Below are 24,075 nucleotides of genomic sequence, written 5' to 3'. Positions count from 1 at the left end.
TCCCATAGATCAAATGGAGTCTACGTGGTAATTATCAAAGGAGAGGCTACCCATTTTTTTCAATATACTTGGATAGAACTTTAGGTCCAGACAAAAATACCCTTAAGAAACTCAAAAGAGAATATGCGAAATAAAACCAAGAGAGAATGTGGGTCTTAAGAGCATAGATTCTAAAATTATTAAAAGCTTGCTTATATATATATATTTTTGAAATGGGGTCTTGCTATATTATCCAGCCTAGTCTTAAACTCCTGGGCTCAAGCTATCTTCCCTTCTCCTGAGTAGCTGTGATTACAGGCACAAGGCTTGACATTTTAAAATGAAACACTATCTGCCTAATATGAAATCGTAAGAGCGTCTACCTCAGCCTATTGCGGCCCTGCAGCAATAAATAATTGATGAAGGCAATTCAGAAGAAAGCCAGTTTTCCTTAGTGGGGTAAGTTTGTAAATCTAGCACATTTGAGGGTTGTTTTTAAAACTACATGATTTGTAGCAATTTAATGTACTTATAGTTTAGCTATAGTTAATGTGATTTAAACATTTTTAATCTTATTCTCTAAGAGACACTGATTTTTATCAGAGTTTTGCCAGCCTTAAGAAGAAAACTCTGTAGTTAGTTATGGTCTATGATATTTAGAAATAATTATCATCCATGGTTTCTACAGTTACTAATCAGAAAATAGAAGAGATCCTATTTATACTAGCAATAAACAAACAATTAAACAAATCCATTCCCAAGTTACATTTTAGATGTAATGCTAATGCTAACAAAAGTCCAATAAGATGTAGAAGTCAACAAAATAATTCTATATTTATTTAGAAATTTAAGTAGGTGAATATTGTCAACAACTATCCTAAAGAAGTGTAATGATGATAGATCTGGACATTATGTTGTTGGCCTAAACAAAGAGCAAAATATATTTTAAAACAATTATAAAAAAAAAAAACATCATGTTTGTCCTGCAGGCAGTGATACAGCTCTTTGAAATCAATTGTAGTGCTCAGAAATGGTACCAGATTTAACTCCAGGCAATGAGTTATCAGAATTGCATTCTGGTCTGAAAACAAAAATCAGTTTCACATAATATAGCAAAATAAATGTGGGATTTATTAGAGTTAAATATTACTATGAAACAAATATATAGGAGAAAGTATATATTTTATACATATGTGGAGGAAAAATAATTTCTTAAAATTGAAGTCTAGAAATAACAAAAAAGTTCAAGATTGAAAGATTTAAATTTATAATTAGTAAAGTTCAGTAGAATGAAAAGTGATACAAGGAAAAAACAACAGAATGATTATAGATTTTTGTTTTTTGTGTTTATTCAATATGTGTCTGGGTATGCTTTCAATTAACAAGGACAAATAATTTAAAAATTCACTTAGCATACTATCTAGAATGGACATTAATAAATTGATAGATAGACATTCCAGATATTCAAGTTGAAAATAATTAGTGCTAGATTGTGATAGGAACTTTAGGGAAAGTTATTACTAGCAATTACTAATGCTACCATTAACCTTGCTTTTTCTTGCATATTTCCACTAACTTTCATATCAGTTTTTATTTTATACTCTCATATATTCTACAATGTCATTTAGCTTAGAGTCATACGGCTTAGATGTTACATTTTCTTCTTGTTTTACTCAAGTCAGTGAGTCCCAAATTCATTGTCAAAAAATTTACCTCCAACCCCCACCAGATTTAGATTCAGCAAGTCAAGTCTGGAGAGTTCCAGGGATTTGAATTTTTAACAAGCACCCTCAGGTGATTTTTCATGCAAGTGGTTACAGTTAACTGTCCAGAACAATTTGTTTTTACTTTGGAATTTGTTTAAAGTGCAACTGGGGCTCAGAAAAGCAACAAAATTGAAAAATATTAGGGCAGGTCCTGTAAGCAGGAAGCAAGGACAGGGAGGCTGGAGAAGAGGAAAGAGAAAGAGGGTTCACAATAATGGCAGTTGTGGGTAGAGAAGTAGCTGGTGTAGACAAGAAAGTAGGATATACAACTGGGTCACTGACAACCCAACCAAGCTACAGAAATATATATATATATTTACAAAGTTATGTAGAAAAAAATTATCTTTCATTGGAAAACTACTCATTGATCTATGGCACACCCTTCCAGATTATTGGATTCTGGCTTTTTTACTGTCTCTGAACTATATTTTGACTCTGTAAAATGTAGGACACTGATAGGGGTATAAATTTTCTCCTGTCTGATAGTGATTTAATTGACTCACCTCTCCTACCCCACCCATAACCTGGGGAAAAAACAATTTTGTCTCCGTTTACAATTCATCTCAACATTTCTTTAATCTGTGTGAATCTGCTGCTTTGATATTTCCTTTGAACTGGTCATAACATCTGCTTGGTCCCCTCATATCACATGAGCAAAAAGGTTTTTAACGTGTATTCATTCTGCCATCTGTGTGAGAGTCACGACTACACATGTTTCTGAAAGTTATCTATAAAAAGGAATATGATATTTGCCTTATTGCTTTTCACTACCATTAAAATAAGCAATGTTTATACACACTCATATGGCTCTGACATTTGTTGGATTACTGAAGGATTTTATGAACACTCTCCTTATCACCCTTTTTTTCAAATGTAAGAATCAGCAACAAGCAATGGGGAAAGAATTCCCTATTTAATAAATGGTGCTAGGAAAACTGGCTAGCCATATGCAGAAAACTGAAACTGGAACCCTTCCTTATACCTTATGCAAAAATCAACTCAAGATGGATTACAGACTTAAATGTAAAACCCAAAACCATAAAAACCCTAGAAGAAAACCTAGGCAATACCATTCAGGACATAGGCATGGGCAAAGACTTCATGACTGAAACACCAAAGCAATTGCAAAAAAAGCCAAAATTGACAAATGGGATCTAATAAAGCTAAAGAGCTTCTGCACAGCAAAAGAAACTAGCATCAGAGTGAACAGGAAACCTACAGAATGGGAGAAAGTTCAATCTACCCATCTGACAAAGGGCTAATATCCAGAATCTACAAAGAACTTAAACAAATTTACAAGGAAAAAAAAAAAACATATCAAAAAGTGGGCAAAGGATATGAACAGACACTTCTCAAAAGAAGACATTTATGCAGTCAACAAACATATGAAAAAAAGCTCATTATCACTGATCATTAGAGAAATGCAAATCAAAACCACAATGAGATACCATCTCATGCCAGTCAGAATGGCGAGTATTAAAAAGTCAGGAAACAGTAGATGCTGGCGAGGCTGTGGAGAAATAGGAATGCTTTCACACTGTTGGTGGGAGTATAAATTAGTTCAACCATTGTGGAAGACAGTGTGGCAATTCCTCAAGGATCTAGAGCCAGAAATACCATTTAACCCAGCAATCGCATTACTGGGTATATACCCAAAGGATTATAAATCATTCTACTATAAAGACACATGCACACGTATGTTTATTGCAGCACTATTTACAATAGCTAAGACTTGGAACCAACCCAAATGGCCATCAATGATAGACTGGATAAAGAAAATGTATCACATATGCACCATGGAATACTATGCAGCCATAAAAAAGAATGAGATCACGTCCTTTGCAGGGACATGGATGAAGCTGGAAGCCATCATCCTCAGCAAACTAACACAGGAACAGAAAACCAAACACTGCATGTTCTCACTGATAAGTGGGAATTGAACAATGAGAACACATGGACACAGGGAGGGGAACATCACACACTGGGGCCTGTCGGGGGTTGGGGGACAAAGGGAGGGAGAGCATTAGGACAAATACCTAATGCATGCGGGGCTTAAAACCTAGATGATGGGTTGATAGGACCATGGCACATGCATACCTATGTAACAAACCTGCACATTCTGCACATGTATCCCAGAACGTAAAGTTAAATAAAAAATTAAAATTAAAATTAAAAAAAGAAAAAGAATCAGCAATAAAATTTTTATCTTTATTTAAGTCCAAGCTATTTAGCTTGCTATCAAGAGCAACTATCATTCTTTTCTTTCAGTCTCTAATTTGCTGTAACAAGCAATTTCTGATAAGGCAATTCTAGTGTGTGATTCAGACAGCCAACCACCACAGCTCTTCTGTACCCTCTTCCATTTAGATATTGAAAAAGCTCCTCCACCTCTCATCTCTGATACACAAGTGATAGACCTAAGACTGTTTACCACATTTAACCAGAAATACAGGAAATTAGCATTAGAATTTGACAAGTTAAGGAGAAGAGAAACCTTTATTTAATTTGTCTCTCAATTTTGTTTCTTTGCTTTCCTTCAAATAATAAAACAAACAAATTTAAGCTATGGCCTAGGGATCTGCACACATCAAATATATCAGTCAGCCAGGGCTGTAGTCCTGAAGATAATGGTATTCTTGCTGCCTCAAGTTGATATCTGTAAAAGCCACAGTAAATTGCACTAAATGCTTCTGCCTCCTTTTTGGCAGAAAGGTGCACAGTCAGCTCAATCTCACCAGGTTCGGAAGGAAGCACTCTAAAATTGATCATAAAAAATCATTTGCTTTATAAAATGAGAACAATGCTTGTCACACTGCAGCCTTTCAACCAGGCCACGATTTGAGGGGTCTTAGAGGAAAAACAATACTTTTTCCCTTCAACCAGTAGATTCCAATCAGCTAAGTAGAGCACACTTCTAACTGGGTATCATACAGCCATTTCTAAAACTACGAGATCAGAGTCTCTCTCCACTAGAGGACACTCTCTAGCTTATTGAAAAATAAAAAAGCTCTCTTTTTTTAATTAAAAAGAAAATCCTCCTCTAATTAAAAAGCATCAACATCCAGACATTTTACTCTTTGCAATTAGGAAATAGTGAGCATTTTGTTCTTAAGTAAGATGTTGAATAGTAGGGGGATTTTAATTTCATTTGCACCATTAATCATGTATATTAAAATTACTCTACGGTCATGGTAAAGATAAATGTTTTGCCAAAGACTCACCATTTAAGCTAAAAGCAAATTGTTTTACAAAACATATTTATCTTTTGTCATTAGTTACACTGAATGGTTCTTCTTCTAGAAAGCTTTATTCAGAAATGAAAAAAGAGAAGAATTTCTCTCTCTCTGTCTCTCTCTCTCTCTCTCTCTCTCTCTCTCTCTCTCTCACACACACACACACACACACACACACACACACACACACACACGCGGAGACAAATGAAGTTTCTTGGAACTTCATTAAAATGTTTTACCTAAATAAGTACTAGGACCTATGGCAGATAATAGTTGCCAGTATCAAAGCACAGATAGTTCTTTGGCAATCAGAGATTTATTTAAGAATTCTAAAAGACAGGAAAAGTAATGAAAGGGGTACGTTATATTAAGCTCATCGTTGAGGATGTGATTGCTGCAAGATATAACATCTGCTCAAATTTCAAGGAGACAAAATCACAAGAGGAAAACAAGGTATGAATTTTAAATTTGCTAACCATAATTCAGCTGCAGTGTCAGATTTCTTTATGAAAATAGATTTTATACTACATTACTATAGATTTTTGTAGCTTTTAGGAACAAAGCAACTCAATTGTTTGATCAATAAATTATAAGAGAATTTAAGTAACAACAAATAACTTGGAGTTAATTAAGTTAATATACATTTATAGTACCCATGGTGAGTGCACACTCATTGTTAGCAATTATTATTATTAGTAGTAGTATATTACTATTATGGGACAAACTTTACTGTAAGTGATGATATATAGTATATATATATCAAGTTAGGCCAAAATATGCCTTTCAGGAATCAGAGGGCTGCACAGTGAACTTGGAATAAGCTGCTGGGGAATTTCCCATAGTAATAAAATGAAGAGAGGCAGTAGCAAGGCTCCTCTAGAATAGAGAGGAAATCTTATGCACTTGAAGGAAAAGGGCCTGAAAAATGGGACTATTATTACCACATGGTGCTGGGTAGTAAAAAGATTCTTGTAAGGGCTCAGATTTTAGCTCTTGATGGCTGTTTTCTACTTGCATGAAACAAAAGTTCATGGTGTCTAGAACAATCGGTGGACACCAGCCAGAAGAGGGGGTGTCCCTCTTGACATCAAACATCTGTTAACACCCAGTTGCACTTGACGACCTCACCCCCGGGAAGGTGTGATGTTGCACCTGAGTATTGAGAAGATGGGTCTTAGATAAATGATGCGTGAAAATGATGACTATACAGTAGAAATTATTCACCTGCCAGGAAACTGATTTGTTCTAAAAGGCTACTCAGAAACTCCTGGTGATGATGAAGGGCAGAAAGTACAGCCATTGTTACCCTTGAGTTGAGTGGATGGAAGAAGTACCTCGTGATTTGCTCTCTCACAAAAACATCAGATCTGCTTATAATTTTACTCATTTTGAAGGTTTTTCAAGTCATCCACAAAGTGAACATTTTTTGTAATGCAGATTTTTTGGGTTTTAATACAGAGGTCTTTTTATCCTCAAATATTTGTGATTATATCTTGATAAGGCACATCCTTTATTTCTGCTCTTTTAATTACATAGTCACTGTTCCAAATCCTTTCTTGATTTCTTTAACTCTTACAGTGCTTTCTCATCTTTCCAGAGCCCCACACATTTAAAGCAAATTATTGCACTTTTAGCCTCCAAGTATATTTAAATCAGCCATTAAAAATGCATAAAGGAAGCATGTATCTGTGGTCATTACTCAGTAAATTCTTTAGACCTGAGTATCATAAGCAGTTGAAACAAAAAAGAAAGGAAAAATATGGGGGGAAAATTGGAATATGAAAAGGAGGAGCAAGACAGAAAGAAAAATGAAAGAAGGAGGAAAGTAAAGAATATTAGTGGTGGTGAAAGTGAAATACCCCTAGCAGTTTATTCAAATGTAAGTGACCATCACTGTTACATATAAGTTGTGATTCTCTTGAACAGACCCTGTCCATACACTGCCTTATCTTTTTTGTGCTTAATATGTCATCTCCAAACCCTGGCTGATACCTATTGAGGTAGAGACCACTAAATGTGTCCCAGTGTCTATTAGTCCTTTCTTCCTTTTAGTAGTATAGTCCGTAGAATTTTAGTTGAGCACATGGCTACCCAGTTATAGACCCCATTTCTTAGCTTCTCTTGCAGCTAAATGTGGCGATGTGCCTGAGACCGGGTCAACGAGATGTATGAAGAAGTGACGTGTGCAATTTCCTGGTCATTTCCTTTATGATAAAGCCGCATGCCCTGGAGTTTATTTTTCCCTTTCCTGCAGACTGGAAAGCAGATGTATCAGTGAACTGGCTTTTACCAGAAATACGAGGAAAAGATGGGGAGCAACAACATATAAGGGACTTGAGTCCCTGAATAACTTAATTGAACGGAATCACCTGACTGGTCTGGGGCTGCTAGCTATTGGTTTATTTATCGAGAGAAATATACTTCAATTTGATCAAAGACATTACATTTTGGGATGTCCTTGTTACCCAGCTTAGCCTGTATCCATCAGTGCCTCTAGAATCTACTTTTTCCACCTTGTCTCACAGGTCATAGTGTGGTAGAATAAAATCATGGCCATATACCCACTAATTTGATCCACTTAGTGATGAAGACAAAAACCACATTTATCTCCTGCTAATCCCCTAATACTTTCCCATAATACTCATGTTCAAAGTGCAGAAACAGAAAAATATAAGCTCCCTCTTCGAGAAGAAAAATATGAATTAGAATGAGTTTCCTTTTAAGAAAGAACTTAGCTTAATTAGAGAAAAGCTAGAAACCATTTACTAAGATCTTGGTTTATTCAGGGGTAATATAGTAAATAGTATCTGTTCTAAAACACATATAACAGCTTGTGACTTAGAGTGATTTGTTTTGCTGGTTTTCACGTGGATAGGTTGGGCCAAAATGAAAGGTTCAATTCAAATTGAATTTTGTGATTCGCTGTATATTTTAATGAGTTATTCTCTCTAAACTTTCTTGACACTCGAGGTCTTATGCACAAAGCCTGCTTTTCTTATGTTTTTAAAAATATAAATGACAATCATTAGATGTCTTAGTTTTCAAAGCTAATGAAATATTCTTATGAAGTTTTACAAGCTTATAACATGACAAGTGCAGGAAATCATGATCGCTAATGCATGTTGTTTATTATTTAAGATGTAAATGAACATTCAGTGAACTCACTGTTTTGTGTTTTCTCCTTTTCTGCCTAGAAGGATTTTTGTTAGTCACCATTATATTAGAAGTACTCAGTGTAACTGCTTGTTTTTCAGGCAGAAGTTTGCTCTACTTGTCTCCTCTCCATAGTGGCTCAGTAAAATGCTTCTGACAGCTTTTGAGCCTAAAATATACCACGAAGCCTGGCTTTTTTGTCCACATTTGATAGAGGGAGACATAGCAGTTTGAACTGCCATGGAAGCAGTTTGAACAATTGAAGCTCAAAATGAGAGGGAATTTTCTGTGCTGAGTTAATCAGGAAAAGTTTCAGAAGTTGGTAGCATTCATAGATACTTTCAGTGCTTAAAAAATTCACTGTTGGCTGGGTGTGGTGGCTCACGCCTATAATCCCAGTGCTTTGGGAGGTTGAGGTGGGCGGATCACTTGAGGTCAGGAGTTCGAGACGAACCCCGCCAACATGGTGGAACCCTGTCTCTACTAAAAATACAAAAATTAGCCAGGTGTGGTGGCGGGCGCATGTAATCCCAGCTACTTGGGAGGCTGAGGCGGGAAAATCGTTTGAACCCAGAAGGCAGAGGTTGCAGTGAGCTGAGATCATGCCACTGCATTCCAGCCTGGGCAACAGAGCGAGACTCCGTCTCAAAAAAAAAAAAAAAAAAAAAAGAAAAAAAAATTCACTGTTATTCTCATTTCTATGACCAAAGCTATGTCTCTCAGGGTTCTTTTCATTCTTGAGGAAGACTTGTTATTTCTCTTTGCAACCTGTATCTCTTGTCTCAGTCCATTCTAATATTGGTGTCTTTAAAATCACTTGAGACTAATCCCAGTATTCTGACTTTATTCCCTATTCTGATCATGAAACTAAAGGCTCAGTAGATTTTTTTATTATTGCTTACAAGTATTTGTATTGTCTCTAAACATGTGATCTCTTGAGAAGCTCTCTCAAGTCTATGACCAAAGCTATGTTTCTCAGAGTTCTTTTCATTCTTGAGGAAGACTTGCTATTTCTCTTTGCAACCTGTATCTCCCGTCTCAGTCCATTCTAATATTGGTGTCTTTAAAATCACTCGAAACTAATCCCGGTATTCTGACTTTGATCCCCCATTCTGATCATGAAACTAAAATCTCAGTAGATTATTATTATTATTATTATTGCTTAAAAGTATTTGTATTGTCTCTAAACGTGTGATCTCTTGAGAAGCTCTGACAACCCTCAAAATTCTTTCTTTCCTTTTGGAGTTCCCAATCTGACTTTCTATGCCTTTATCCTCCCTCATGGTGTTACCTTTACTCCTGGCCTGTATACCTAAGCAGTATCTCATTAAAACACACACACACACACACACACACACCCCTTAATACTAAGACAGACTGATTACTCTTCTGTGAGCTATTAGGAAGTTTTTCACTTGGTTTTTAATCACAACTGCCTCATGCAAGGCTTATAAGGCACTGATCTAGTTTATAGTCCTCAAGATTTCTTCAATAAAAGAGATTGTCAAGGAGCATTTCAGACTTGCCAGCATCTAATAAAGGTTATCACTTGAGAGCATCTTTACTACTTTCTTTCCTAAAGAAAGTGTATCATTTTCTGAAGTCCATTTTCTGACTATCACTCTTATTCTTTATGGCAGTGATATTTAATTTATTTTTTAATACTACAACTCTCTAAGTGGGAAGTTGTGGAAGTCAATTAAAATAACTGTCTTCTTGTCTTTAGGAAAATGACCACTTTGTATATTTCATTGCATAAAGATGAATACTTTCCCTAAAATACTTATGGAATCATTCACATTATTGATATTCTATCTGTAGTTATATGAATAAACTTGCCTTTTCCCCAACACTTGACTGTTATGGGGAATGCCCTTTAGTATATTTAATCTATATATCTAACTCTTTTCCAGGAAACATCCACACAGTCCAAGATAGAGGAAGGAGTAAAGCCATTTGTTCAGTTCTGGATGATGTTTCCTATCGTTAACTCCTTGGTGCTAACTGTTGGAATTCCTCACATTGAAAGCTCGATGGCAGGTGTTGCTGATAGGATGTGCATTCTGAATCAAACACCATCTTGGATTAACGAAAATATTCCTCATTGATGTGGTCAACCTGGTCAATCTGATAGCTTACATTTGCCGTGACGATGCCCAACGCATAGTAAAAATATAGTTACAGCAAATACTAAGACAAAATGAATAAAGTTAGTAAACATAACTACGATTCTTGTGAGCAGAACAGCAAATCATTTCAAAATTGCAACTGTGAAATGTCACTTAATTAGTATTTTTTATACCACTATTTAGTCAAAAGATATGCTTCTTAACTTTCTCATCTGAAGTAGGAGAGAGCCTCTTAAGATTCCGTGGATGAAGCTTCAAAGCACTTGTGACATATCTCAGTTACTTCTTTGTTATCTTTTTTATATGAGTCTTTATTTTCCAACATTTAAATTTTTACAATTTAAAAATATTGCTTTTATAATTTAGGCAAAAGTAAACATACAGCCTTAAAATATCACCATATATTCTACTTCATGGTAGCACGGCAGATCGTGCACCATCTCCCTTCACTACCTACCTGTTTTCTCTAACAATCTGTAGTCACAGAAAAGCTCTTGGAGAAACACCTCTCCCTCAGTCAGGTTCAGGTCTGTGACTCTAAATATCCTTAGAAAAGTGCAGTTGTATAGATTATAGATTAGTGATCATCTCTGGGAGTACAGCATTAACGAGACATAAGCAAGCATTAGAAGAGACACCTTTCTCATCCATATTTAAAGACCGTGAGCTTCCCCAACATGAAAATTTTAAATCAGTTTGGTTGAACTGGTGTTTGATTTTAAACTAGCGCCACCATTTCCATTGGCATCTTACTCCAGAAACAGGGATTTGGTACAGGATGAAGGTCCTGTCACTTGGTGGATAAGTTTTACAGGTTTACATAACAATAAATGAGGTTACATTCTATAGCTCTTTTAGTACAGCTAAAGAATAGTATGTATGTTCTCTTCTTTAAGCCAACACTGTAACTTCCATGTGTACAACTGTTCTCAGAACATTCTGAGAGATCATTTTATTCTCACTGTAATAATGAAGATCATTCATCTTAGAAAAATATTGCCTGAAAAAAATAGCAGAAACTGGTCATTTCCTTTTATTATTAAGAATGGTGGAAGTAGTAGAGAGGTAAATTAAATCAATTATTTCCTAATCCCCTTGTTCACAGGGATGACAGCAATGCCCTTAGAACAACTGAGAGGATAAACAAGCTGATTCCATGGTCCCACCCTGATTTCTGCATAACTTCCTTCACTTACCTACCAAGTGACAGGACCTTCATGAAGTACAATGATTACCCAGAACCCTTACTCTAGTAGCCCCCAAGGCTTGCCATCTCTGAGAGTACACATTGTGTTGGCTCTGTAATGTGCCAACTTGCTAGTTCAAACTACATTTACCAGAATTCCATTTTCTTGCATGTGTCCAGCTAGGGTAGGCTAAATAATAAATTTTTTCACATTAGTTGGAGGATGTTAGGAAGGCGGCTGCCATTTTGCAATGTGTGTGTATGTACATGCATATGTGTGTGCACACATGCACATTGCTGCTTGTATGCTGACTTGCCTCATTGATACGAAGAATCAGGTGGACCTGTGATTGCTCTCTTTCCCCCTGGATCTTCCTGCAGTGTCTCTGATTTCTGGGCCAGAGGTATGTGTGCTCGTTCTTACTGCCGAGGTCAGAGGCAACAAGAAACAACACAGGTTTCAGTCTATCCTAGTGGAATTCAAGCCTGCTTGTGATCTTCCCACCTGCCTGCCTGCCTGCGAACTTCAGGCCCTGATATTAGATGCAGAGACAGCTTTGTGGAGACTGCTTAGCCAGATCTATAATTGTGTAAACCGATTCTCTGTAAAATATGTTTATCTATCTATATGTATGTGTATACACACAAACTCCACACGTGCATACACCTAATAGGATACATATATAATACCCTACTGTTCTACTTCTCTGGTTGAACCCTGACTGATACACATGTTATGCCAAAGTCATCACTGTCTTCTCCCCTGGTTAAGTGTCCCATTCTCTCAGTGGATTGTCTTCTGGGATTAGGAGGAAGATGATTTTGTTATTTCCCAGTTAAAGCCATTAACTTGTTATTTATAAAATATCATATACCAGGTGCTAAATAGTGAGGTCCCTTCTGACTTTATCTCCCAATCATTTCCCTAAACATACAGCACACTGAAAGTCATTTCCCATCTAACTAACTGCAATCTGACGTCCACTGATAGCATTCCACTAAAATTGATTCCCAGTTTGAATGGTTATGTCTTTGTTTTACTAGATCTTTCTACATTCTTGGTATGGCTTACTCCTCCCTCATTTTGGAAGTCTTTCTCTGCTGGCTTTCTTACAACCACTTTCCAGCCTCTTTGGAAGGTACTCCCTCCATGCACCCAGGGAATGCTGGCTGTTTCGCTCATTAATCCTCTACTCACACTATTCATGCAAGAATGGGCTTATCTATATCAAACACTTTAATGACTTTACTACCCATATTTACTGACCTTCAAATCTAAGTCTTTGGCTTGGACCTATGCCCTGCATGGACATCTCCATTTGGATATCTCACAAGCATCTCACACTCAATATGTCTGCAATTTGATTAGTCGTATTTCTCCCCAGATTGCTCAACCTTCTGATTTCCTATCTTGGTGAACAATATCTAGCATTCATTATGCACTCAATAAATGCTTATCAGAAAGTGAATGGATAAATATAAGCATGACTAGAAAACACATTTCTTCACTATTAAATACTGAGAGTAAATAATAGCAGCCCAATTCATATACAATAGATTTTTTTTTTTTTTTTTTTGAGACCAAGTCTCGCTCCGTAGCTCTGGCTGCAGTGCAGTGGTGCAGTGGTGCAATCTTGCTCACTGCAACCTCCACCTCCAAGCAATTCTCCTGCCTCAGCCTCCCGAGTAGCTGGGATTACAGGCATGTGCCACCACACCCCGGCTAATTTTTGTATTTTTAATATAGATGAGGTTTCACCATGTTGGCCAGGCTGGTCTCGAACTCCTGACCTCAAGTGATCCACCCGCCTCAGCCTCCCAAAGTGTTGGGATTACAGGTGTGAGCCACTGTGCCCAGCTTCATACACAATAGCTCTTATTTAAATTATGTGAAAGGGACTCTTCAGTGAACAAGACTTATCCTTCCCAAAACCTCTAATTTTCTTCCTCCAAATCTGACTTAAAATTTTTCAGTTACAAACGCTCCTAAAGAACAGATGAATGGGGCTGGGCGCAGTGGCTCACTCCTGTAATCCCAGCACTTTGGGAGGCCGAGGTGGGTGGATCACCAGAGGTCAGGAGTTCCAGATCAGCCTGACCAATACAGCGAAACCCCGTCTCTACTAAAAATACAAAAATTAGCCGGGCATTATGGGCACCTGTAGTCCCAGCTACTCAGGAGGCTGAGACAGGAGAATTGCTTGAACACAGGAGGAGGAGGTTGCAGTGAGCTGAGATTGCACCACTGCACTCCAGCCTGGGTGACAGAGCAAGACTCCGTCTCAAAAAAAAAAAAAAAAAAAGAAAAAATAGATGAATGATAGAGCCCTTGTCCCCCTTCCCCACCCCATGAAAATATTTTTTGTGTGTACAGTTTTAAGGCCATTTAAAATTAATTTGTAGATCTAAGAATCCTGGGTTAAGAATCTGTGATCTGGTTAAAATATAATACTAGAAAATGTTAATTACTTTCATACACAAGTTATAATCTCACAAAAAGGTGCTGGGGATTTTGTGGTGCTTTCAAGTATCTTCTTTTTGTCCATTTAAATTAATAGAAATAAAAACCTTCTAGAGTTGTTTGTCAAAACAAACATGATTGTTCTACTGGGACTTTTGAACAAGTAACTAAAACGTTGATGATTTATCTAGTGAAAATAAAGTAGTAAAGGGCATAAATGAAATAAGCTATTTTATTGAAGAAATTAAAATATTTGTGAGGTTTTCTTATGATAATGTTCAGATAGAATTTAGCAACCACATTTTACAATTTTTTTCTATGTGCTAAAAATATGAACACTGTCTCTTCTGTATTAAAACCACGGGTCATCTCATCTGATTTTTCAACATTCTTTCTCCAGTTAATATCTTTATTATAGGGTTTCAAGAAAATGAAATAATTTTACAAACACTTGTTGAATACTAACTGGCTTACCACCGAGTAGGAAACACAAAGATAAATTTTGTTTTTAAAGCCACTGTTCTTTCAAAATGCCCTTACTGTGAAGTATTATATTAACTATCTTGTGTAAAACAAAATGGAGTCCCATAATGGAGAATAACATAAAATAAAAGCAAACATCATCACAATTGAGCATGAATAAAAAATTATCGCTGTAACTGGAAATATATATTTGAATAAGAAATTTGACATTGAATTCACTGTGATTATGGTTTCCCCCACATTCCAGAGTAGGTAGGACCATTGGGACATATTAACACCCTCTTTCTTAAATGTCTGTCTGTCAACAAATTCACACTTATGTTGATGCAGTAATGAGCAATTAATTGGTTGGTAGAGGCATATGGATGTGGATTACAGAAGGGAATCCCTCTGGCTGTGTCTATTCATGGAAAACAGGATCTGAAATCAGTATAGAAAGAATTAATTTTTGGAAACTTGTCACCTCAATATTGTAAAACCAATGTCCCTGGCTTCCTTACGAATATTGTAATATTTCTCCCAAGTGTTTCTGTTTGTATATTTCAGCATAAACAATTGAACTGTCTTTAAATAAGTATTGTGATGTCAAGGTGATTTAAGACAATGATGCATGATGACTCCAGTTAACACTCCCCTCCATAAAAATGCACATTCAGATTTTCTGAAAACATAGTATGCAGAATCAGTAAAGCAGGTCCCCAGGCTGATTTTGGTGCTCCAGTCACCAATTTGTAATCGCTATTCTAAAACATAAATACAGTGGCTCGAATTTAGGCCCCTGGGACAGCTAAATCTATGTCAAAATAGAAGCCTATCTTTTATTATCTCCTTGACCTTAAGAAAGTTATGTCACTTAACTTATTCTGATATTTTAATTTTCTCATTTGCAAAACTGGGTGTAAAAAATTTAACTCTTAGGTTCAGTATAAGGATTAAATGTATGAATACAGTATGTAAAGCTCTTAGCACACTGTAAGTTAGCACAGAGCAACAGCTCAGTAAACAGTGGACATGCATACTAGTAAAAATGACATGTGAGTCAACATACACAGTCATGATTCATATAAGATCTACTAGGTGACAAGCTGAAACCTATCTTTTAATGAAACAGAACTAGTCTTCTACAAATGAGAGTCACCATAATTACTGTTAGCACCATCATGTTATATTTCTACATACCCAATGTTTCTAGGCTTCTTTACTTAACAGATTGTGTCTTGTTTCCCTTGACTCTCTAGCAGTCCCCATGAGCATTGCTAAACTCAAGGTTAATCTATTTAAAGGGAGAAAGAGCAAGTGCTGTCCAATGAGGTGAAGGCTCTTCACTGCTTTGCTCTGCTCTGGTGAATTGCATCTCGAGACATACCCTCTTTTGCCATCTTCACATTGTTTCCCATTTCCAATCCTCACTCTAAGCTGTCATCTAACCTACTATTCCATGGCTGGACAGTATTTTGGAATTTAGACTTGATTCAGCCCATGCAGAAAGCCTTCCTCAAGTATTTCTGCCATTTTCTCCAATCATCTTCCAAGTTGCCAAAAAGACCCTTGATATATCCCCCAGATACATTCTAAATTCTATCCATTTATTCGTTTATTATACCTATATTTTATCTTTTTGCCTCTTTATCAGATTGTAAAGTTATTTGCAAACAATGAGTGCATCTAAATAAAAATTTATAAATTGCATATCTTGTTATTTTAGCTTCAAGACTCCTGGGACATCATTACTGATGATGTAAAATGTTCAGAGATTAAATCTGTAAAGAAATACTTGATATTTTTTCTTGTCCTCTGAGGGTTCACTTTATGCTCCTTCACACACAAATAAACAAGGTAACAAATAAATAAAAAATTCAATGCCAGAAAACTATGAAATTCTTTATTTAGGAACCTCTTATCATAACATATTCTTCTCAACATTGAAAAAGTAATTGTACACTTGAGTGAGAGTTTCTAAGGCAGCTAAATTTGAAACCAAATCTAGGCAATCATGTTAAAGCTTCATTTGAGTGGTAAAGGAAAACATGATATGTAATCAAAACCGCAATATGATATTTAACTTTTGGAAATGTATATATTAACTTTTGGAACCTATGAGCAACTATGCCTCCATCAATATATAAGTTCATAATTTTGCCTGATAGACTATCTCCCAACACTAGGTTTTAAATCTGTGAGAGTATGGCATACATGGAAAATTATTTAACAAAGCCTTTCTAGGTCTAGCAAAATCTTTGAGATAGTATTAATAGTCAATCATAATTAATGAAGAACTCCACAAATCTTCCTTTAGTCCAGGTTAAAGTCTTTAAGATGAATTACACTGGTATTGTTCTCATCTCCTTTATACTTAAGAAAAATCATAACTGTAAGATAACCTAGGAAGATTTCTTTTCCGAGGTGTTGCAATTCATCAAGCCATCTGACTCAAACTGTTAAGCAAAGATTTTTATTTTCATCTGCTCCTCCTATTCTTTTCTAAGAGCGTGTATCATAATCTTTCAGGTGGCTCTCAGTGGACAGCATCTTTCTTGCTAAAACCTACATGAATATAACCATATCCATCCATGTCATTACTGACATATCCCTGTGAATGAAACCTATTAGAGGAGGCTCATAGAATCCTGAGCCTCAGTGCCTGTGAGGAGAACTCTGGGCTCAATAGCCATGTCTCCAAGTTTGGACTAAAAAGCATGTCAGTGAAGACTAATAGTGAGCACCATTAGTCCCTGCTGATGACCATTTGTAAAAGCAGAACACTCATCTTGAATCAAGGGAAAGTCCAGAAGCATAGGCCTTCATCAGGAAACAGAGGAACAAGGGAATCTGACTTAAAGCAAAGGTCTGCCTTATTCTACTGGTGCTGGCATCACTGATGTTATTCTTAATGATTCGAGTTGAATAGTTCATAAAAGGGAAACTGGGAGTTAAAAAATAGAAGGCAGCTTGTGCCTAAGAAGGCTGGTTACACATGACAGAGTGCAGAGTGCAGAGATCCCTTTGTCAGGAGGAGGCCAGAGGTGAGGCAGCACTGGTGGTGCTCCAGCATGCAGGACCCAGAAGCAGTGAACTGGAAGGAGGTATAGCAAGCCTTGCTGTGTATTAGTGTAGCTGAGAAACCAAGAATCTATTTAACAAACTTTCCTCATGACTCAGATGCACAGCAGGTTTGGGAACCTCTGGGTTTTACTTGCTGAGACAGAAAAAGCAAATTTAGGACACTAGAGGTAGGGTTTAGAGGAGGGTTAACTTAGAGTGATCACAATGCCTGACCTCAGCTGGAACCCGACCTATCTTGAATAGCTCAGAGGAACTGTGTAAGCTGGAAGACCCAGACGCCTTGAGAGTGTGTTCTAGACACTAAAAGGCAGGTAGAGTCTATGGGAAAGCTATGGATTGAAATCTTAGGATGGTTCAAACAAAGTAAAGTTGAGATAAGCTTTGAATTCTCAGTAGTAGGAGTTGCTAGGAGGCACAGTATAATTTAGTGATCTGCATTTTGGAAAGCAGGCATTTTCTCTGGAGGCTATTGAAATGCTGTTAGCATAATTAAAATCAAATCATCATCTTTTTCCTTGGGCAGAATGAATTTGATGGAAATGGTAGGAACTGTTCCCTCATTTTAGTTACAATCAGGTTCTTGGTTAGTCCTCAGTAAGAATTGCCTTATTCAAAAAGTTCTTCACTCTCCATACCCCAACCACTGCAGCCTGGCCACACATGGTTAAGAAGCAATTAGGGAGTAATTAGAAAGGAGAGGGATTAGGCTAGGACTCCATTTTGCAACCATTGTTAATTTCTGGTGTTTTGTTTCCTTGGACGCCGACTCATCTAAAGCTATGGCCTCCTTCTTAGTTACAAGTTTTCCCAGCTGTAGTTAGAGAAGCTGCTGCCCTTAACTTTGAGGTGATGTGGCAACTAGTTCCAAACTATGTCTGTGCGTCATTTTTAGTGGGAATGAATTTAAGGAACGAAGGGAATAAACAGTGGGAGAATAGAAAGCAGAAGCAGAATTTAAATGTTACAAAATTATTTGGGCCTTGAAGTTTTCCTTCACTTTTCACATTCTTATCTTCAGTTATAAAAAATCTTCTTTGAAGATAGCTACTACATTGTATATAGAAACATATATCATGTAATATATACATGATATAAATGTATACAACATGTATAATGTATTTCATATGTATGTGTGTATATATAACAACTTACATACTAAATCAAATGGTCGTAGCAAAAAAAATTGAAACAGTTAAAAAGGATATATGATGAAGAGTAAAGAGCTCCTATCCACATTCTGTGCTTTGGTTTCACTCCCCAGAGCTCAGAAGTAACCATGGAAACAGTTTTTTTCTGTATGTTTCTTGGCTAATACTATATATACAAACAATACGTATATATAATAATAGAACAACACAGACAAACATATGCATATGTACATGAATATATAGAAATATGCACATATATAGTATACACACATATATGTATGGGTGCACACACACATATATCTTCTAAAAAGCATAAGTAATATTCTATCAGTACAAGTAACTCTATTTTTTCATTCCCATAGCTAGAGTATTATAATATATGGATTATATTTATTTAATCAATTCATATTCCTGGACATTTCTTTTCATACTTATTACAAAGAGGGTTTTACCAAACCCCTTTGAGAACATATATTTATAGTAAAGGATAATTAACATATCATATTTTGAAATGGGTCATGAATAAAAATAGGAAGTTTGAAGTGCAAATTTCAAACTGGTAGAAATATGCAAGATAAATTAGAAGGGAAAATCAGAAATGATGAAAGTTTGTGTCAGACATTAAACTTGATACCAGAAGTCTTCCAATCAGTAGTAAACTGCAGTGAATCTAAACTTTATAGGCTGTATTTAGTTTATTTCAAACATCAGTTTCAATTTAATAATGTAAAGGAGCCTAAATTTTAGTGTCTGGCACACAAAAAACCATGAGCCCATATACCACGAGGCCATGATTTTTGCAATGACATTTTAAAATCAATCATATGCATATAGAAAAAATTATAAGCAATTTTCTTTTACACATAAAAGACTTTCGGCTAGTCATAAAAAGCAAACAAGTTGAACTTCAAAGTTTAGTTTTGAAGGGTTAATTATAGATAAGAGAAAATTTGATTAAAATTGGATAGTAGAATCTGATTTGAGCCAAAAAGAGGTAGCTAAGCTGAAAAACGTCTACACCTTTATTTACTAACACTAACAAGGAACATCTTTTAAGAACACTGTGCAACAACCAGTCACTTGATTCAGATTACCTCTATTATTTATCTTATGTTTTTATTATAGCATAATGATTTGGTTGTTTCATTTGCTTTGGAGTCTTAATATTTAAAATAACGCTCCCTGTGAAGACCTATGAAAAGTTGTTTGATGGAAAATAGTTGGCGAGGAATTTTTCAACAAGACATACATGTTTTTCTTGGGTGAGCAAGAAATTGACTGAAAATATAATCAGATGAATATGTACACTGAATGTGTCATGAAAGGCAGAGCTGAAGAATGATAACCTTCATTAGGACTATTTTGACCTAAAATTCTTCAGCTGTGGCCAGGCTTGGTGGCTCACACCTGTAACCCCAGCACTTTGGGAGGCCAAAGCGGGAGGATCACCTGAGGTCAGGAGTTTGAGACCAGCCTGACCAACATAGTGAAACCATATCTCTACTAAAAATACAAAAATTAGCCAAGTGTGGTGGTGGGCACCTGTAATCCTAGCTACTCGGGAAGCTGAGGCAGGAGAATTGCTTGAACCCGGGAGGCAGAGGTTGTAGTGAACCGAGATCATGCCACTGCACTCCAGCCTGGGTAACAGAGCAAGACTCTGTCTCAAAAAAAAAAAAAAAAAAAAAAAGGAAAAAAAGCCTCAGTTGCAATGTTATTCACAAAGGCTACCTCATCTCAAAAAGCTTACCTTTGATTTTTTCAAGGAGCTCAACATGGTGGTAAAAAAATCATAACTTCTATAAACAACAGTGGTTGAAATTTTCATCCAAAATGAAGCCCTCTTATTGACAAATACAAGAAAAAACTGTGAACACTTTTTATTCCTCATGACAGAATTACTACAGTGAAAATGAAGATCGGGTGTTAGTAAGGAGTTTATAGGGATTATAAATTGTTTGATACTATTAGTTGATTATTACATTCAAATTGTACTATTATTTATATAGAGCTCCATCAGTCATTTTTCTTCATGATAAAGCCCTTTTCTCCTTCTCTGAGACAATAAGGAAGACTAACCAGTGGATCCAAGACCCTTTCCACCCAACATTAGACACAGGTGACTAGATCTCTCGAAAGAGGATGAACTTATTAAACTATCTACCAATAGCCTGAAAAATTTGCTCTTTTCTATGTCTTGGCATTGTTTTGTGTATGTATGCTTAGAAATCATTCTGACCTAGCTCAAAACAATTTACAAAAAACCGAAAATAAACTTTTGCTATTGTATCCACATAGTTATACAAAGTGTGTTAAATCAAAATATTGTGACACCTCATCAGAGAGGTCCTGAAATATGTGACAGCCCCATTTTTTTTAAATGGAGAGATTTGACATAGCGGAATCTCACTCACCACCACCAATACAACAATAATCTTCCAATGGTAGATTTGTCTAAAAATAACTTTAATGTCAAAATAAACATAAAGAGACCAAACTGGCTCCACTGTTAGTGGGCTGATGTGAAAAGTTGAAGCAAGACAGCTATAAGGCATCTTCAACACCATAAATTATTATGCAAATAGTTCAAACTACAAAATTGCTTCTTAACATTAAATGTTCTATACAGAACAGTTGAACGATGTTGAAAATAAATTTTGCTGAAAGTTTCCAATTTTCATGTTCCTATAATTTGAGGAGAAAATCTGTGGCGATTTTACTCTAATATTTTTTCTGCTTTTACAAGTGGAATTTAAGAGATTTTTTAAGGCTATTTTCTTAATGGTTTAAGAATTAATAATTCCTTCTTTATTTGTGCTGAAGTATTTTCTTGTACAAGTAAAACATGGATTATGGGATAGTAATGATATTTATTACAGAACTGAAATTCTTATTCACTGGTTGGGATTAGTAACATACAGGGGATTTCAAGTACTCTAATATGAAATATGTTTTCATAAATTTGCTTAGGGCTCATCTAAGGGCTAAAGTTGTGAAATTAGAAATGTTAATCATCAAAACAAGGGTATCAAAATGGTTTTAGTAAGAATTTCATACAAATTTTATTTCATGGTTGATATTTTTTATGATAGGCTTCTGCAACACAATTACTTTAGGAACTATAATTTTCAAATTAACTCTGATGTCTAGGTCCTATTAGAGCTACTCCGTATTGCATTTAACTCTTGCTCTTATTTCTATCTAAATTGTATTCTGTGAATGGTAATTACGAAAAATTACTATAGTCATCTGAGTCAGGAGTAGTCATCTACATCTGTTTTATCTTTTTTAAAGGCCTTAACAGATTTGATTGTCATTAAGTTATTAGTAGTGACTCCACAATCATTATTCCTAAAGATTTTCAATGATCTAATATGAAATTCTGAATGAGTATTAATACTAGCTTTTCCTAACTTGATTATAATTCAATGCCTAAGGGGAACTTCTACTTCTTCCCCAAAGGTACTACTGATTTTTGCCCTCTAATCACCTTTATTAAGTGAAACTTGATATGATCAAAACCTCTGGAGTGAAATAGAAGGGCAAAAGATATGCACAAAGCAAGAGGTTCTATAAGCCACAGATTAAAAGGAATAAATTATTGCTTATTGCTTACTTCTAGTAAGCACGCATAGCTAAAAATTTATGGTGCATAAAGAAGAAATAACAACATCCAAAGATTTGGAGAAAAATGTAAAATGCTTGCTTTTGGTACCAATGTATCAAATGGTTTTGAAACACTGAGTTAAATCTACAACTGACCTTAACTGTTTTGGACATTTTCTTAACTAAATTATGAGGATGCAATCGCTTTACATGCTTAATTTTCCATGTGCAAATTTTATTTAGAACTCTGTGGCAATCAATGGAACTATTACTTCTCTAAAATATTACTTCTCTAATATAGGAAGCCACCATCCTTCTTTTATCATGCAAAATCAATCCTTTAAAATGTGAATAATTTAAAACAAATGTTACTTGTAAAAAACCTCCTTCAAATTAAACATCTTTAATAAACCATTCAGGCCGGGAGCAGTGGCTCAAGCCTGTAATCCCAGCACTTTGGGAGGCCAAGACGGGCGGATCACGAGGTCAGGAGATCGAGACCATCCTGGCTAACAGGGTGAAACCCCGTCTCTACTAAAAAAATACAAAAAATTTGGCGGGCGCCTGTAGTCCCAGCTACTCCGGAGGCTGAGGCAGCGTAAACCCGGGAGGCGGAGCTTGCAGTGAGCTGAGATCCGGCCACTGCACTCCAGCCCGGGCGACAGAGCGAGTCTCCGTCTCAAAAAAAAAAAAAAAAAATAATAATAAAATAAACCATTCAGTTTTGCACTATATTGTGACTGCTTGAATTTTGATAGTTATAATTTAATTTTCTTCAATGATTACATATGCGTTTTTTGAGACAGGGTCTTGCTCTGTCACCTAGGTTGGAGTACAGTGGTGAACTCATAGTTCCCTGCATCCTCGAACACCTGGGCTCAAGTGACCCTCCCACCTCAGCTTCCTGAGTAGCTCGGACTACATGTGCACGCCACCACACTCAGCTAATTTTTTATTTTTTCATTTTTTATAGAGACAGGGTCTCACTATGTTGTCCATGCTGGTCTTGAAGTCCTGGCCTCAAGAGATTCTCCTACCTCAGCCTCCTAAAGTTCTGGGATTACAGGCATGAGCCACCATGCCCATCTGATTGTATGTGCTTTTCATAGTTCTGATATTCACTGAGTTACTACTATGTGGCAGGCACTACTCTCAGTGCTTGGGATGTATGAAAGAACAAAGCAAAACTTTCGGCCCCCATGGGACTTGCATCCTAATGTGGTGGGCAAATGACAAGGAATAGATAAAAGTTATATAATATGTTCAAAGGTGATGAGTTATATGGGGAAAGGAGAAAAGGTAGACCTCAGAAATGCTGGCAGTGGAATAGGTTTGCAATTTTAAATAGAAATCAGAATAGGACTCATTGAAATGGTGACATTTGAGAAAAAATTTGGAGGTGAGGGAGTCAGTCAGGCGGATATGTTATTGCAGGCATTCAATGCAGGCAGTGAGTACAAAGGTCTAAGAAAGAAGCGTGCTTGGCCTGTTAGAAGAACAGCAAGAAGGCCAGTGGGGCTGTTGTGGCATAAAAGAAAGTCAGAGAGGAGGAGACATGCTAAGACGGGGGTTGAAGAATTCACCCAGATTGGGCCTTGTAGATCATTGTAAGGACTGTTGTTTGCAATGTAAAACAGAGAGCTTTTGAGCAACAAATTGTGGTAAGTGCCTTACACAAGGGTGATAAGTGGTCAGATGCTGGATAAATTTCAAGTGAGAGGCATGAAAATCTCCTGACAGATTGAATGTAAAGAGTGAGAGAATAAAAAGTCAAGGATTATTTCTAAGATTTTGGCCTTAGCAGCTGACAACTGGAGTTACTGTCCCTGAGATAGAGAAGGCTGTGGGTGGTACAGGTCTGCAGGAAA

General features: G+C 36.4%; 1 protein-coding gene and 1 long non-coding RNA gene across 2 annotated transcripts in view; one reads left to right on the top strand and one right to left on the bottom strand.

The window, feature by feature from the left end:
- Nucleotides 1-24,075, bottom strand: part of IL1RAPL1 (interleukin 1 receptor accessory protein like 1) — a 1,418,294-nt gene that overhangs the window by 62,455 nt on the left and 1,331,764 nt on the right. The window lies entirely within an intron of this gene.
- The window catches only part of LOC135969197 (uncharacterized), a 65,854-nt gene continuing 46,724 nt past the window's right edge, over nucleotides 4,946-24,075 (top strand). Inside the window, exon 1 of the long non-coding RNA XR_010584317.1 lies at nucleotides 4,946-5,431. This is a non-coding gene — a long non-coding RNA (uncharacterized lncRNA). The remainder of the gene's footprint in view (nucleotides 5,432-24,075) is intronic.

This window comes from Macaca fascicularis, chromosome X (genome assembly GCF_037993035.2).
Source record: "Macaca fascicularis isolate 582-1 chromosome X, T2T-MFA8v1.1".
NCBI lineage: Eukaryota > Metazoa > Chordata > Mammalia > Primates > Cercopithecidae > Macaca > Macaca fascicularis.
The sequence above is the reverse complement of the archived record's forward strand: the minus strand, read 5'-3'. Positions and strand labels throughout refer to the sequence as shown.